Source organism: Musca autumnalis, unplaced genomic scaffold (assembly GCF_047663935.1).
Source record: "Musca autumnalis isolate F117 unplaced genomic scaffold, ASM4766393v1 scaffold_2, whole genome shotgun sequence".
NCBI classification, from domain to species: Eukaryota; Metazoa; Arthropoda; class Insecta; order Diptera; family Muscidae; genus Musca; species Musca autumnalis.
Window position 1 is genome coordinate 35,044,656 of NW_027411755.1, and position 15,804 is coordinate 35,060,459.

The window sequence follows — 15,804 nt, forward strand, 5'->3', positions numbered from 1 at the left end:
ATTTGTTCATGCCTCCTCTAAGGGCGCGGATTTTTTTTAAAATATTTTTTCCATTCCTTTTTAAGGGCTTCGATTTTTTAAAAATATTTTCTCTTGCCTCTTCCAAAGTCTGGATTTTTTAAAAATATTTTTAAAGCCTTCTCATCGGTGTAGCTAAAAAAATGGAAATATTTACAACCACCTTTGGAGCGTATAAGTACCGACATTTGTCATACGCCACCACATACATTAAGCTTTTATTTCGATATTATATATTATTTAAAGGCATTTCAAATGTAGTAAACCTCTACCACGATTAGAAAAAAAGTTTTTTTCAAGTTTTTTAATAAACGCCCTTTGTTTAAGTTTTCTTTGTTTAAGTACAACAGTTTGAGCGAAGCATGAAACTTGAAATACACAAAGTATTTCCGTTTGCTTCATTATTTGTTTGTTTTTGTTGTTTTTTGCTGTCTTTCGCTTGTGTTCTGTTATTAGGGTTTAGATTTCTCTCCAGTTAGCTGTTATCCCTTCAACGGATGTATGTCAATAATCAGTCAGTCGCCACATTAGTGTTTTTTTTTAGATTAGTTGCCAAGCCAAAGGATGGATGTCGAGTGTGTTCTATTCTGACAAGGGGTTATACGTGTATAAGTGGGTAATTAACAATGGTCCATGTTTTTTTTTACTATTTTTATTTTTCCTACTTTGTCTTAAAACAAATGTGGAAACATGTTTTAACAATGGGAAACACCGATGGCTATTATTGGAATTTTTCTTTTGTCTATATTACAACAATTACTTCTTCATTCATAATTATCATTATCTGGGTGAGAGGATATTGCACTACAATTACACATAATAAATTTTCGTTTTGTATTAACTACAGTTTTATTTCAAGTTTTACATAAACCACAACAACAACTTCGTAACAAACCATAAGTAACAGACCGAAGCACGCTTATTAAACAATCAGTAGGACGGACATAGTTTGTTAATCTTACATTTTGATTACTTCTCCACCAAATGTTACCCGTTTCTCTTCTGGCAGTTAGTTGTTGATGATTCTTATCAGACTAATATTTATACACAAGGTTTGCAACAATGTTACCCCGCCTTATTATCCCCTCTTCACTCTTACTTGTACCACAATATCTGTAAAATTTCAATTCAGTTTAATTACAAATATTTAAAGTGAAGATTAAGACAACATGGAGCACGAAAGTAGTTAAATGTTTGCCTAGCAGAATACAATTTACGTTTAATGAAGTTATTTTAATATGCCAGCAGGACATTGGGGGAAAGGATTGAAGATAGCGAATATTTAAAGGGACATTTTAAAGGTTGTTTCATAGAAGGCTGCAAAGTTTTTGCAAAAAAAACTCCATTCAGCTAAAAATAGAGATGAATTTCAAAATATACGCTGGAGCGTATAAGTGATGTCACTTCTCATACGCCACCGTACCATTCTAGTTTTTTCAACGTCGACAATTTTAATGAAATTTTAATTAATGGAGAATATCAAGACGTGGATTTTTTTAAAATATTTTTTAATGCTCTATAAAAAGACGTGGATTTTTTTAAAATATTTTTTAATGCTCTATAAAAAGACGTGGATTTTTTTTTTTAATATTTTTTAATGCTCTATAAAAAGACGTGGATTTTTTTAAAATATTTTTTAATGCTCTATAAAAAGACGTGGATTTTTTTAAAATATTTTTTAATGCTCTATAAAAAGACGTGGATTTTTTTTAAAATATTTTTTAATGCTCTATAAAAAGACGTGGATTTTTTTAAAATATTTTTAATGCTCTATAAAAAGACGTGGATTTTTTAAAATATTTTTTAATGCTCTATAAAAACACGTGGATTTTTTTAAAATATTTTTCCAATGCTCTATAAAAAGACGTGGATTTTTTTAAAATATTTTTTAAGGCTCGATAAAAAGACATGGATTTTTTAAAAATATTTTTTAATGCTCTATAAAAAGACGTGGATTTTTTAAAAATATTTTTTAATGCTCTATAAAAAGACGTGGATTTTTTTAAAATATTTTTTAAGGCTCTATAAAAAGACGTGGATTTCTTAAAAATATTTTTTAAGGCTCTATAAAAAGACGTGGATTTTTTAAAAATATTTTTTAAGGCTCTATAAAAAGACGTGGATTTTTTAAAAATATTTTTTAAGGCTCTATAAAAAGACGTGGATTTTTTAAAAATATTTTTTAAGGCTCTATAAAAAGACGTGGATTTTTTAAAAATATTTTTTAAGGCTCTATAAAAAGACGTGGATTTTTTAAAAATATTTTTTAAGGCTCTATAAAAAGACGTGGATTTTTTTAAAATATTTTTTAAGGCTCTATAAAAAGACGTGGATTTTTTAAAAATATTTTTTTAAGGCTCTATAAAAAGACGTGGATTTTTTAAAAATATTTTTTAAGGCTCTATAAAAAGACGTGGATTTTTTTAAAATATTTTTAAGGCTCTATAAAAAGACGTGGATTTCTTAAAAATATTTTTTAAGGCTCTATAAAAAGACGTGGATTTTTTTAAAATATTTTTTAAGGCTCTATAAAAAGACGTGGATTTTTTAAAAATATTTTTTAAGGCTCTATAAAAAGACGTGGATTTTTTAAAAATATTTTTTTAAGGCTCTATAAAAAGACGTGGATTTTTTAAAAATATTTTTTTAAGGCTCCATAAAAAGACGTGGATTTTTTAAAAATATTTTTTAAGGCTCTATAAAAAGACGTGGATTTTTTTAAAATATTTTTTAAGGCTCTATAAAAAGACGTGGATTTTTTAAAAATATTTTTTAAGGCTCTATAAAAAGACGTGGATTTTTTAAAAGTATTTTTTAAGGCTCTATAAAAAGACGTGGATTTTTTAAAAAATATTTTTTAAGGCTCTATAAAAAGACGTGGATTTTTTAAAAATATTTTTTAAGGCTCTATAAAAAGAAGTGGATTTTTTAAAAATATTTTTTAAGGCTCTATAAAAAGACGTGGATTTTTTAAAAATATTTTTTAAGGCTCTATAAAAAGACGTGGATTTTTTAAAAATATTTTTTAAGGCTCTATAAAAAGACGTGGATTTTTTAAAAATATTTTTTAAGGCTCTATAAAAAGACGTGGATTTTTTAAAAATATTTTTTAAGGCTCTATAAAAAGACGTGGATTTTTTAAAAATATTTTTTAAGGCTCTATAAAAAGACGTGGATTTTTTAAAAATATTTGTTAAGGCTCTATAAAAAGACGTGGATTTTTTAAAAATATTTTTTAAGGCTCTATAAAAAGACGTGGATTTTTTTAAAATATTTTTTAAGGCTCTATAAAAAGACGTGGATTTTTTAAAAAATATTTTTTAAGGCTCTATAAAAAGACGTGGATTTTTTAAAAATATTTTTTAATGCTCTATAAAAAGACGTGGATTTTTTAAAAATATTTTTTTAAGGCTCTATAAAAAGACTTGGATTTTTTTAAAAATATTTTTTAAGACTCTATAAAAAGACGTGGATTTTTTAAAAATATTTTTTTAATGCTCTATAAAAAGACGTGGATTTTTTAAAAATATTTTTTTAATGCTCTATAAAAAGACGTGGATTTTTTTTAAAGATTTTTTAATGCTCTATAAAAAGACGTAGATTTTTTTGAACTATTTTTTAATGCTCTATAAAAAGACGTGGATTTTCTTTAAATATTTTTTAATGCTCTATAAAAAGACGTGGATTTTCTTTAAATATTTTTTAATGCTCTATAAAAAGACGTGGATTTTTTAAAGATATTTTTAATGCGCTATAAAAAGACCGGGATTTTTTAAAAATATTTTTTAAGGCCCTATAAAAAGACGTGGATTTTTTAAAAATATTTTTTAATGCTCTATAAAAAGACGTGGATTTTCTTTAAATATTTTTTAATGCTCTATAAAAAGACGTGGATTTTTCAAAAATATTTTTTAATGCTCTATAAAAAGACGTGGATTTTTTAAAATAGTTTTTAATGCTCTATAAAAATACGTGGATTTTTTTAAAATATTGTTTTATGCTCTGTAAAAAGACGTGGATTTTTTAAAATATTTTTTAATGGTCTATAAAAATACGTGGATTTTTGTTTTTAAATATTTTTTAATGCTCTATAAAAAGACGTGGATTTTTTAAAATAGTTTTTAATGCTCTATAAAAATACGTGGATTTTTTTAAAATAGTTTTTAATGCTCTATAAAAAGACGTGGCTTTTTTAAAATATTTTTTAATGCTCTATAAAAAGACGTGGATTTTTTAAAAATATTTTAAGGCTCCATAAAAAGACGTGGATTTTTTAAAAATATTTTTAAGGCTCTGTAAAAAGACGTGGATTTTTTAAATATATTTTTAAGGCTCTATAAAAAGACGTGGATTTTTTAATGCTCTATAAAAAGACGTGGATTTTTTAAATATATTTTTAAGGCTCTATAAAAAGACGTGGATTTTTTAATGCTCTATAAAAAGACGTGGATTTTTCAAAAATATTTTTAATACTCCATATGAAGACGTGGATTTTTTAAAAATATGTTTTAAGGCTCTATAAAAAGACGTGGATTTTTTAAAATATTTTTTAATGCTCTATAAAAAGACGTGGATTTTTTAAAATATTTTTTAATGCTCTATATGAAAACGTAGATTTTTTTAAAATAGTTTTTAATGCTCTATAGAAAGACGTTGATTTTTAAAAGATTTTTTAATGCTCTATATGAAGACGTGATTTTTTTTTTAAATATTTTTTAATGCTCTATAAAAAGTCGTGGGTTTTCTTAAAATATTTTTTAATGCTCTATAAAAAGACGTAGATTTTTTTAAAATATTTTTTAATGCTCTATTAAAAGACGTGGATTTTTTTAAAATATTTTTAAAGCTCTATAAAAAGACGTGGATTTTTTTTTAAAATATTTTTTAATGCTCTATAAAGAGACGTGGATTTTTTAAAAATATTTTTTAATGCTCTATAAAAAGACGTGGATTTTTTAAAAATATTTTTTAAGGCACTATAAAAAGACTTGGATTTTTTTAAAAATATTTTTTAAGACTCTATAAAAAGACGTGGATTTTTTAAAAATATTTTTTAAGGCTCTATAAAAAGACGTCGATTTTTTTAAAAGATTTTTTAATGCTCTATAAAAAGACGTGGATTTTTAAAAAAAATATTTTAATGCTCTATAAAAAGACGTGGATTTTTTAAAATATTTTTTAATGCTCTATAAAAAGACGTGGATTTTTTAAAATATTTTTTAATGCTCTATAAAAAGAGGTGGATTTTTTAAAAATATTTTTTAAGGCTCTATAAAAAGACGTGGATTTTTTAAAAATATTTTTTAAGGCTCTATAAAAAGACATGGATTTTTTTAAACTATTTTTTAATGCTCTATAACAAGACGTGGATTTTTTAAAAATATTTTTTAATGCTCTATAAAAAGACGTGGATTTTTTATAAATATTTTTAATGCTCTATAAAAAGACGAGGTTTTTTTAAAAATATTTTTTAATGCTTATAAAAAGACGTGGATTTTTTTAAAAGATTTTTTAATGCTCTATAAAAAGACGTGGATTGTTTTAAAAGATTTTTTAATGCTCTATAAAAAGACGTGGATTTTTTTAAACGATTTTTTAATGCTCTATAAAAAGACGTGGATTTTTTAAAATATTTTTAATGCTCTATAAAAAGACGTGGATTTTTTAAAATATTTTTAATGCTCTATAAAAAGACGTGGATTTTTTTAAAATATTTTTAATGCTCTATAAAAAGACCGGGGTTTTTTAAAAATATTTTTTAAGGCCCTATAAAAAGACGTGGATTTTTTAAAAATATTTTTTAAGGCCCTATGAAAAGACGTGGATTTTTTAAAAATATTTTTAAGGCCCTATAAAAAGACGTGGATTTTTTAAAAATATTTTTTAAGGCCCTATAAAAAGACGTGGATTTTTTAAAAATATTTTTTAAGGCCCTGTAAAAAGACGTGGATTTTTTAAAAATATTTTTTAAGGCCCTATAAAAAGACGTGGATTTTTTTAAAATATTTTTTAAGGCCCTATAAAAACACGTGGATTTTTTTAAAATATTTTTTAAGGCCCTATAAAAACACGTGGATTTTTTTAAAATATTTGTTAATGCCCTATAAAAACACGTGGATTTTTTTTTTAAATATTTTTTAATGCTCTATAAAAACACGTGGATTTTTTTAAAATATTTTTTAATGCTCTATAAAAACACGTGGATTTTTTTAAAATATTTTTTAATGCTCTATAAAAACACGTGGATTTATTTAAAATATTTTTTAATGCTCTATAAAAAGACGTAGATTTTTTAAAAATATTTTTGATGACCTATTTTTAAATTATATTTTCAGTTCAGCAAATTTATTCAGAAACAAACCACTCTTATTTTGGTGACATTATATAACAAGTCTATTGCATACTTCTGGGCAAATTGGCATATTATTTACACAAAACACCTAGTTAACCACAATTGAACGTTTCACACACATGTCTGACAATTTTATTAGCTAACGAAAAAATTGCCAAAGCATATTTACCATAAAAATCAATAAAACAGAACATTAACCTTTTTCTCGCCAGGACGGGCACTCCTTACAACCCCTAAAACTATGCACTGCAATGCAATTTACATTATACATTTGAGTATGCAAATATAAGTAGGCTTTACTACATGCAAATAAAATGTGCACATGTGTGAGTAAATGAAAAAGCCGCACCTGATTACCAAGGTGATAACTTTTTTGTGCAGATGTTCTGGGCATGTGTGTAAGTATATTGGTGCAGACACATCAAAAAACAGTTTTTATTTTGTTACAAACATAAGGCCAAGTCCTTCTTAAGAGGTCTGAAAACTATAAATCTTAAGAAAGAAGAAACAAATGCATATATGCAAAATAGCAGAAATACGACTGATGGTAACATACACATAAGGTGGTATATGGAATTATATGTATGTACCTAAAAGTATGCTTCATGTCATGCAAACTAAAAACTTTTAGGTGCAAAGGTACACATTTTCAGAAGACGAGAGGAGGGGGTATTATAAAATAAACGAAAACTTTACAACAACATAAGATTTGCTGGAATATTCTGGAGTCAATATGATTGCCTAACAAAATTCAAGTAGGATATTTGAGTACGAGATTTGACATTTTCAAGAACAATAATGTCTGAAATTCCAGAATTAAAATCTTAAAATATTCATAGCTGAATGTTTTCTTGGTGGTGCCAACTCTTCATTAATATACTTTTGATTATTATTAATAATTTTGTTTCCTTTTTCCTCATTTCGAAACCATTTATTTGCATGTGGTATTGGGTTTACTCTCTTAAGTTTTCTTAGTACTGTTAATTTTCCCTTCATTTTACCGATAATTTTTGTTTTCAAATCGTTTATATACCTATTTTCTCGTTAATATCCCTATGACGTATAAGTGTTGTCGTTAGTTATACGCCATTTTTGTTTCCACATAGTTTATATTCCTATTTTCTCGTTAATATCCCTATGACGTATACGTGTTGTCGTTAGTTATACGCCACCCTGCACTAAATATATTAAATTAGCAATTTATACCTTACTTACTGAATAATTTTATTATTTCTTAGTGTTTCCTTATTTCCACCTCCGCATCCTTTACTTCTACAAATTTCAAAACTAAATATACAATATCTCTCAACAAATTTCCTTCAAATTAACCCTTCCATTGCGTAATAGAATGGCATCTGAGGGTATAACAAATTATTTCCATTTTCTTGGCATTGTGTCACATTATTTTGCTGTGAAAAGCTTCATAATGAATGCAATTTGAGTTTTTTTAATCAAGTTAAAGTCATTGTTTTCCATTTAATATTTTTTTTTCATTTCAAAGTTTTTTTTTGTTGTTCGTTATGTACATCACTTATTCACTTTGCAGTCACCAACACCGGTGAGAGAAAATATGTACAAATGTATATATTTTTTCTACTTTATGGATGTCTGTTGTTGTTACTGATGATGATGGTTTACCTTGCAATGCAGGAAGGAAAAGAAAATAGAAAAAAAAAACTAAACTTCACAACAAGTGTTAAAGGACGTATGTTGCTGGGCTTAAAAACCAGCCATGGCGAACGATTTTTACCCCTTCCTATCTATTCCCCTGTTTTTAGCTTGGAACTCCCATCTACCAAACTGATGGCTAAGAAGATGGTACAGATGTTATTTCAAACCATTGAAATTCCTATGGCTTGAACATGTTGATGTTGTTGTTATTGTTGTAGAATGTTGAAGATTAAAAATGAAATATGCAAGCAGCGACCAGGTGTACCAGGTGTTTGGTTACTTTAGCTCGAACTCAATGGGTGGTGATTTTAGACACAACTGAGCTCAGAGCATACACACATATTTCTTTCTCGTAGTTTCCTAAGCAAATTTGTAAATTTTTATTTTTTCTCTTGCGTTAGGAATTTAACTGCATTTTTAATGATAGTTAACTGGGGAACAGGATGTAAATAATTTCCGTTTCTATAATTGCCAGGGAATGGACATTTTTATTGAATAAAATCTCATAAAATTCGATAAAAAAGATGGAAGAAAAAGATTTTAAATGCAAAATAGTTTGATATTTATAATAGTTTCCTTTGTGTATTCTTTCTCAAATCAATTGTTAACTATAGTGGCGTATGACTATAGTTATACGCCACAGTTTACGAGATATGCCAATTGTTATTTTCACAAGAGTTTACGATAAGATTTTTTAATATAAAAAATGACTTATTTATTTATAGCAGAAGACAGTATGTTTTAAAGAATAATTTTTAAATAACCAACAGAGGCGTAGATTTTTTAAAGAATATTTTTTTAAAAACCACAGAGGCGTAGATTTTTTGAAGATTCTTTTTTAAACAACCAACAGAGGTGTAGATTTTTTGAAGAATATTTTTTAAATAACCAACAGAAGCTGAGATTTTTTAAAGAATATTTTTTAAAAACTACAGAGGCGTAGATTTCTTGAAATTTCTTTTTTAAACAACCAACTGAGGTGTAGATTTTTTGAAGAATATTTTTTAAATAACCAACAGAAGCGTAGATTTTTTAAAGAATATTTTTTAAATAACCAACAGAGGCGTAGATTTTTTAAAGAATATTTTTTAAATAACCAACAGAGGCGTAGATTTTTTGAAGAATAATTTTTAAATAACCAACAGAGGCGTAGATTTTTTAAAGAATAATTTTTAAATAACCAACAGAGGCGTAGATTTTTTAAAGAATATTTTTTAAATAACCACCAAAGGCGTAGATTTTTTAAAGAATATTTTTTAAATAACCACCAAAGGCGTAGATTTTTTAAAGAATATTTTTTAAATAACCACCAAAGGCGTAGATTTTTTAAAGAATATTTTTTAAATAACCACCAAAGGCGTAGATTTTTTAAAGAATATATTTTAAATAACCACCAAAGGCGTAGATTTTTTAAAGAATATATTTTAAATAACCACCAAAGGCGTAGATTTTTTAAAGAATATATTTTAAATATATATATATATATTTAAATATATATATTTTAAATAACCACCAAAGGCGTAGATTTTTTAAAGTACCACCAAAGGCGTAGATTTTTTAAAGAATATATTTTAAATATATATATATATATATATATATTTAAATATATATATTTTAAATAACCACCAAAGGCGTAGATTTTTTAAAGTACCACCAAAGGCGTAGATTTTTTAAAGAATATATTTTAAATAACCACCAAAGGCGTAGATTTTTTAAAGAATATTTTTTAAATAACCACCAAAGGCGTAGATTTTTTAAAGAATATTTTTTAAATAACCACCAAAGGCGTAGATTTTTTAAAGAATATTTTTTAAATAACCACCAAAGGCGTAGATTTTTTAAAGAATATTTTTTAAATAACCACCAAAGGCGTAGATTTTTTAAAGAATATTTTTTAAATAACCACCAAAGGCGTAGATTTTTTAAAGAATATATTTTAAATAACCACCAAAGGCGTAGATTTTTTAAAGAATATATTTTAAATATATATATATATATATATTTAAATATATATATTTTAAATAACCACCAAAGGCGTAGATTTTTTAAAGAATATTTTTTAAATAACCACCAAAGGCGTAGATTTTTTAAAGAATATTTTTTAAATAACCACCAAAGGCGTAGATTTTTTAAAGAATATTTTTTAAATAACCACCAAAGGCGTAGATTTTTTAAAGAATATTTTTTAAATAACCACCAAAGGCGTAGATTTTTTAAAGAATATTTTTTAAATAACCACCAAAGGCGTAGATTTTTTAAAGAATATTTTTTAAATAACCACCAAAGGCGTAGATTTTTTAAAGAATATTTTTTAAATAACCACCAAAGGCGTAGATTTTTTAAAGAATATTTTTTAAATAACCACCAAAGGCGTAGATTTTTTAAAGAATATTTTTTAAATAACCACCAAAGGCGTAGATTTTTTAAAGAATATTTTTTAAATAACCACCAAAGGCGTAGATTTTTTAAAGAATATTTTTTAAATAACCACCAAAGGCGTAGATTTTTTAAAGAATATTTTTTAAATAACCACCAAAGGCGTAGATTTTTTAAAGAATATTTTTTAAATAACCACCAAAGGCGTAGATTTTTTAAAGAATATTTTTTAAATAACCACCAAAGGCGTAGATTTTTTAAAGAATATTTTTTAAATAACCACCAAAGGCGTAGATTTTTTAAAGAATATTTTTTAAATAACCACCAAAGGCGTAGATTTTTTAAAGAATATTTTTTAAATAACCACCAAAGGCGTAGATTTTTTAAAGAATATTTTTTAAATAACCACCAAAGGCGTAGATTTTTTAAAGAATATTTTTTAAATAACCACCAAAGGCGTAGATTTTTTAAAGAATATTTTTTAAATAACCACCAAAGGCGTAGATTTTTTAAAGAATATTTTTTAAATAACCACCAAAGGCGTAGATTTTTTAAAGAATATTTTTTAAATAACCACCAAAGGCGTAGATTTTTTAAAGAATATTTTTTAAATAACCACCAAAGGCGTAGATTTTTTAAAGAATATTTTTTAAATAACCACCAAAGGCGTAGATTTTTTAAAGAATATTTTTTAAATAACCACCAAAGGCGTAGATTTTTTAAAGAATATTTTTTAAATAACCACCAAAGGCGTAGATTTTTTAAAGAATATTTTTTAAATAACCACCAAAGGCGTAGATTTTTTAAAGAATATTTTTTAAATAACCACCAAAGGCGTAGATTTTTTAAAGAATATTTTTTAAATAACCACCAAAGGCGTAGATTTTTTAAAGAATATTTTTTAAATAACCACCAAAGGCGTAGATTTTTTAAAGAATATTTTTTAAATAACCACCAAAGGCGTAGATTTTTTAAAGAATATTTTTTAAATAACCACCAAAGGCGTAGATTTTTTAAAGAATATTTTTTAAATAACCACCAAAGGCGTAGATTTTTTAAAGAATATTTTTTAAATAACCACCAAAGGCGTAGATTTTTTAAAGAATATTTTTTAAATAACCACCAAAGGCGTAGATTTTTTAAAGAATATTTTTTAAATAACCACCAAAGGCGTAGATTTTTTAAAGAATATTTTTTAAATAACCACCAAAGGCGTAGATTTTTTAAAGAATATTTTTTAAATAACCACCAAAGGCGTAGATTTTTTAAAGAATATTTTTTAAATAACCACCAAAGGCGTAGATTTTTTAAAGAATATTTTTTAAATAACCACCAAAGGCGTAGATTTTTTAAAGAATATTTTTTAAATAACCACCAAAGGCGTAGATTTTTTAAAGAATATTTTTTAAATAACCAACAGAGGCGTAGATTTTTTAAAGAATATTTTTTAAATAAACACCAAAGGCGTAGATTTTTTAAAGAATATTTTTTAAATAAACACCAAAGGCGTAGATTTTTTAAAGAATATTTTTTAAATAACCACCAAAGGCGTAGATTTTTTAAAGAATATTTTTTAAATAAACACCAAAGGCGTAGATTTTTTAAAGAATATTTTTTAAATAAACACCAAAGGCGTAGATTTTTTAAAGAATATTTTTTAAATAAACACCAAAGGCGTAGATTTTTTAAAGAATATTTTTTAAATAAACACCAAAGGCGTAGATTTTTTAAAGAATATTTTTTAAATAAACACCAAAGGCGTAGATTTTTTAAAGAATATTTTTTAAATAAACACCAAAGGCGTAGATTTTTTAAAGAATATTTTTTAAATAACCACCAAAGGCGTAGATTTTTTAAAGAATATTTTTTAAATAACCACCAAAGGCGTAGATTTTTTAAAGAATATTTTTTAAATAACCACCAAAGGCGTAGATTTTTTAAAGAATATTTTTTAAATAACCACCAAAGGCGTAGATTTTTTAAAGAATATTTTTTAAATAACCACCAAAGGCGTAGATTTTTTAAAGAATATTTTTTAAATAACCACCAAAGGCGTAGATTTTTTAAAGAATATTTTTTTAAATAAACACCAAAGGCGTAGATTTTTTAAAGAATATTTTTTAAATAACCACCAAAGGCGTAGATTTTTTAAAGAATATTTTTTAAATAACCACCAAAGGCGTAGATTTTTTAAATAATATTTTTTAAATAACCACCAAAGGCGTAGATTTTTTAAAGAATATTTTTTAAATAACCACCAAAGGCGTAGATTTTTTAAAGAATATTTTTTAAATAACCACCAAAGGCGTAGATTTTTTAAAGAATATTTTTTAAATAACCACCAAAGGCGTAGATTTTTTAAAGAATATTTTTTAAATAACCACCAAAGGCGTAGATTTTTTAAAGAATATTTTTTAAATAACCACCAAAGGCGTAGATTTTTTAAAGAATATTTTTTAAATAACCACCAAAGGCGTAGATTTTTTAAAGAATATTTTTTAAATAACCACCAAAGGCGTAGATTTTTTAAAGAATATTTTTTAAATAACCACCAAAGGCGTAGATTTTTTAAAGAATATTTTTTAAATAACCACCAAAGGCGTAGATTTTTTAAAGAATATTTTTTAAATAACCACCAAAGGCGTAGATTTTTTAAAGAATATTTTTTAAATAACCACCAAAGGCGTAGATTTTTTAAAGAATATTTTTTAAATAACCACCAAAGGCGTAGATTTTTTAAAGAATATTTTTTAAATAACCACCAAAGGCGTAGATTTTTTAAAGAATATTTTTTAAATAACCACCAAAGGCGTAGATTTTTTAAAGAATATTTTTTAAATAACCACCAAAGGCGTAGATTTTTTAAAGAATATTTTTTAAATAACCACCAAAGGCGTAGATTTTTTAAAGAATATTTTTTAAATAACCACCAAAGGCGTAGATTTTTTAAAGAATATTTTTTAAATAACCACCAAAGGCGTAGATTTTTTAAAGAATATTTTTTAAATAACCACCAAAGGCGTAGATTTTTTAAAGAATATTTTTTAAATAACCACCAAAGGCGTAGATTTTTTAAAGAATATTTTTTAAATAACCACCAAAGGCGTAGATTTTTTAAAGAATATTTTTTAAATAACCACCAAAGGCGTAGATTTTTTAAAGAATATTTTTTAAATAACCACCAAAGGCGTAGATTTTTTAAAGAATATTTTTTAAATAACCACCAAAGGCGTAGATTTTTTAAAGAATATTTTTTAAATAACCACCAAAGGCGTAGATTTTTTAAAGAATATTTTTTAAATAACCACCAAAGGCGTAGATTTTTTAAAGAATATTTTTTAAATAACCACCAAAGGCGTAGATTTTTTAAAGAATATTTTTTGTGGAGAGTCATACGCCACAGGGTAAAAATTAAAAATCAAGTAGTTTCCCAAGTTTATTTTTGTGGCGTATGAAGCTGGTCAATAGTCATATTGTAAGAATAGGCTTATTTTTCTTTCTTGTGAGATTTTGCCCTACATCCGAGGAAGAAGTATGGGATTGTTTGAGCAAGACCTCAGGGGACGCTGCTATGAATGGGATATATTGCCAGCATTTAAGATATATTGCTGATACCCGTGGCGTATGAAGCTCATCGTTAATCATACGTAACCGAGTAAAAATAAAAATGCATTTACCTCATTTCTAAAATGTTTTCTCTACATGGGAGAGAAAAATTCCGATGAATCGAAACCGTGTACAAATGTTCAGGAACTGAATGACCTTTATCAAGGATACGTAGATAAAAAAATCCAATAAACCCAGTTTATAAGAATAAAATCACGTCTTTCATCACTGCCACTTGCCACATTGCTTTTTGTTTAAGGCTACCGACAATATTTTTAGAATCACACTTGGAGCGTATAAATTGCGACATCTCTCATACGCCACCGTACCGACAAGACTTTGTTTAATGTTAAAAATGATTTAAATTATCTTTGACTTCCAAGAAAATCAGCAAAAGGTGTTCACGATTTAAATAATTTTTTTACATGAAAAAGAGAGAAATAATTGGGTATTTTTATAGGGATATTTTAGATGGACTATCAGGGCTACAACTTTGACTCATATAAGAATATTTTTTGATGAACTACTGAATTTTACAATAATATTAAAAGCATATTCTTCCGTTAAAAGACCTTCCTACGGCTTTCGCTAAAAATTTCAAATCGATATTCAACCACACGTAAACGTCAACTTCGAAGTTTTTTTTTTGTATGGGGGAGATATTTGAGAAGAATTTGTGTGATTTTGCCTATCTTCAAACTTGATTTAAGTTTAAATACAAAATACTAGATGAAGTTTGGAATTTTAATGAAACTTTATCTCTTTAAATAGGGAGCTCAAGAGCGTATGAGTGCTGACATCATTTATACGCCACACTACTCTTGCCCATTACGTATAAGTACTGACATAATTCATACGCCACTGATTTCCATTTAAATTACAAACTGTTTCCCTCCATTTTTAAAGATAATTCTAGGACTTTTCTATTAAAAATTGATTTTATGCTTACTCAAGCAAAAAAACTATAAGACAGCCAGCCAACATTTCGAGCTGGCAGAAACGGAGGGAGAAAAATTGGATAATTAGAAAATAGCAAAATAGAAAAAAATTATGACAAGGATTGGCTTTCTTCTTCATTGTCATCATAACCCTTTTTTCTCTATTAACAGATATTAACGGCATATAATTAGCTTAGGGTCGGTTGGGAAAAGCAACAGAGAATTGCAATTTTCTAACCCTGTCAATATATATGAAATTATAGTGTCTCTATGACATGCTACACAGAAATATATATATACAAATATAAAAAGGTTAATGAGTTTTTCCATTGAAAGGACGACATACAATTTGTGCAGTGAAGAAGAAACGTCGTTAAGAAGGGGTTGAAGTGGTAGAAATGGAAACACAGACATGATTCGATTTAATGATATTGTCATGAGAAAATTAAGGGGTGCCAGAGAAATAAATTATGGCGCGGGTTGGTGGTTTCTTAGTGGAATTTATCCTTAAGTGTGATTTTGCTTGTTTATCAGTGGTTGGCAACTGGCATCTTATTGTCAAGACAACATGTGGACAGATATGATGACAATGCTTTCCCCAAACCATAAGTTTTGTTGTTTTTTTCTCTATTTCTTTTTTGTAATCCAATAAGACATTTCTTTGCTGTTATTATTGGGAAAATGTGTATGTATAGCGTATTAAGTAGCATAATAGCTTAGAATATTTTGCTGACTTTGGATTTTTTTCTATTATTAGCATCATTATGGTGAAAGGTTGTCATTGATTTTAATTAGATTGTCAAAACGCTTAAATGAGATAAGGGATGACCCATGTGTATCAGC

The 15,804-nt window shown here is 25.9% G+C and overlaps 1 protein-coding gene across 11 annotated transcripts in view; it reads right to left on the minus strand.

The window, feature by feature from the left end:
• Positions 1-15,804, minus strand: part of stai (stathmin) — a 517,066-nt gene that overhangs the window by 53,197 nt on the left and 448,065 nt on the right. The gene's annotated exons all lie outside the window — the stretch shown is intronic.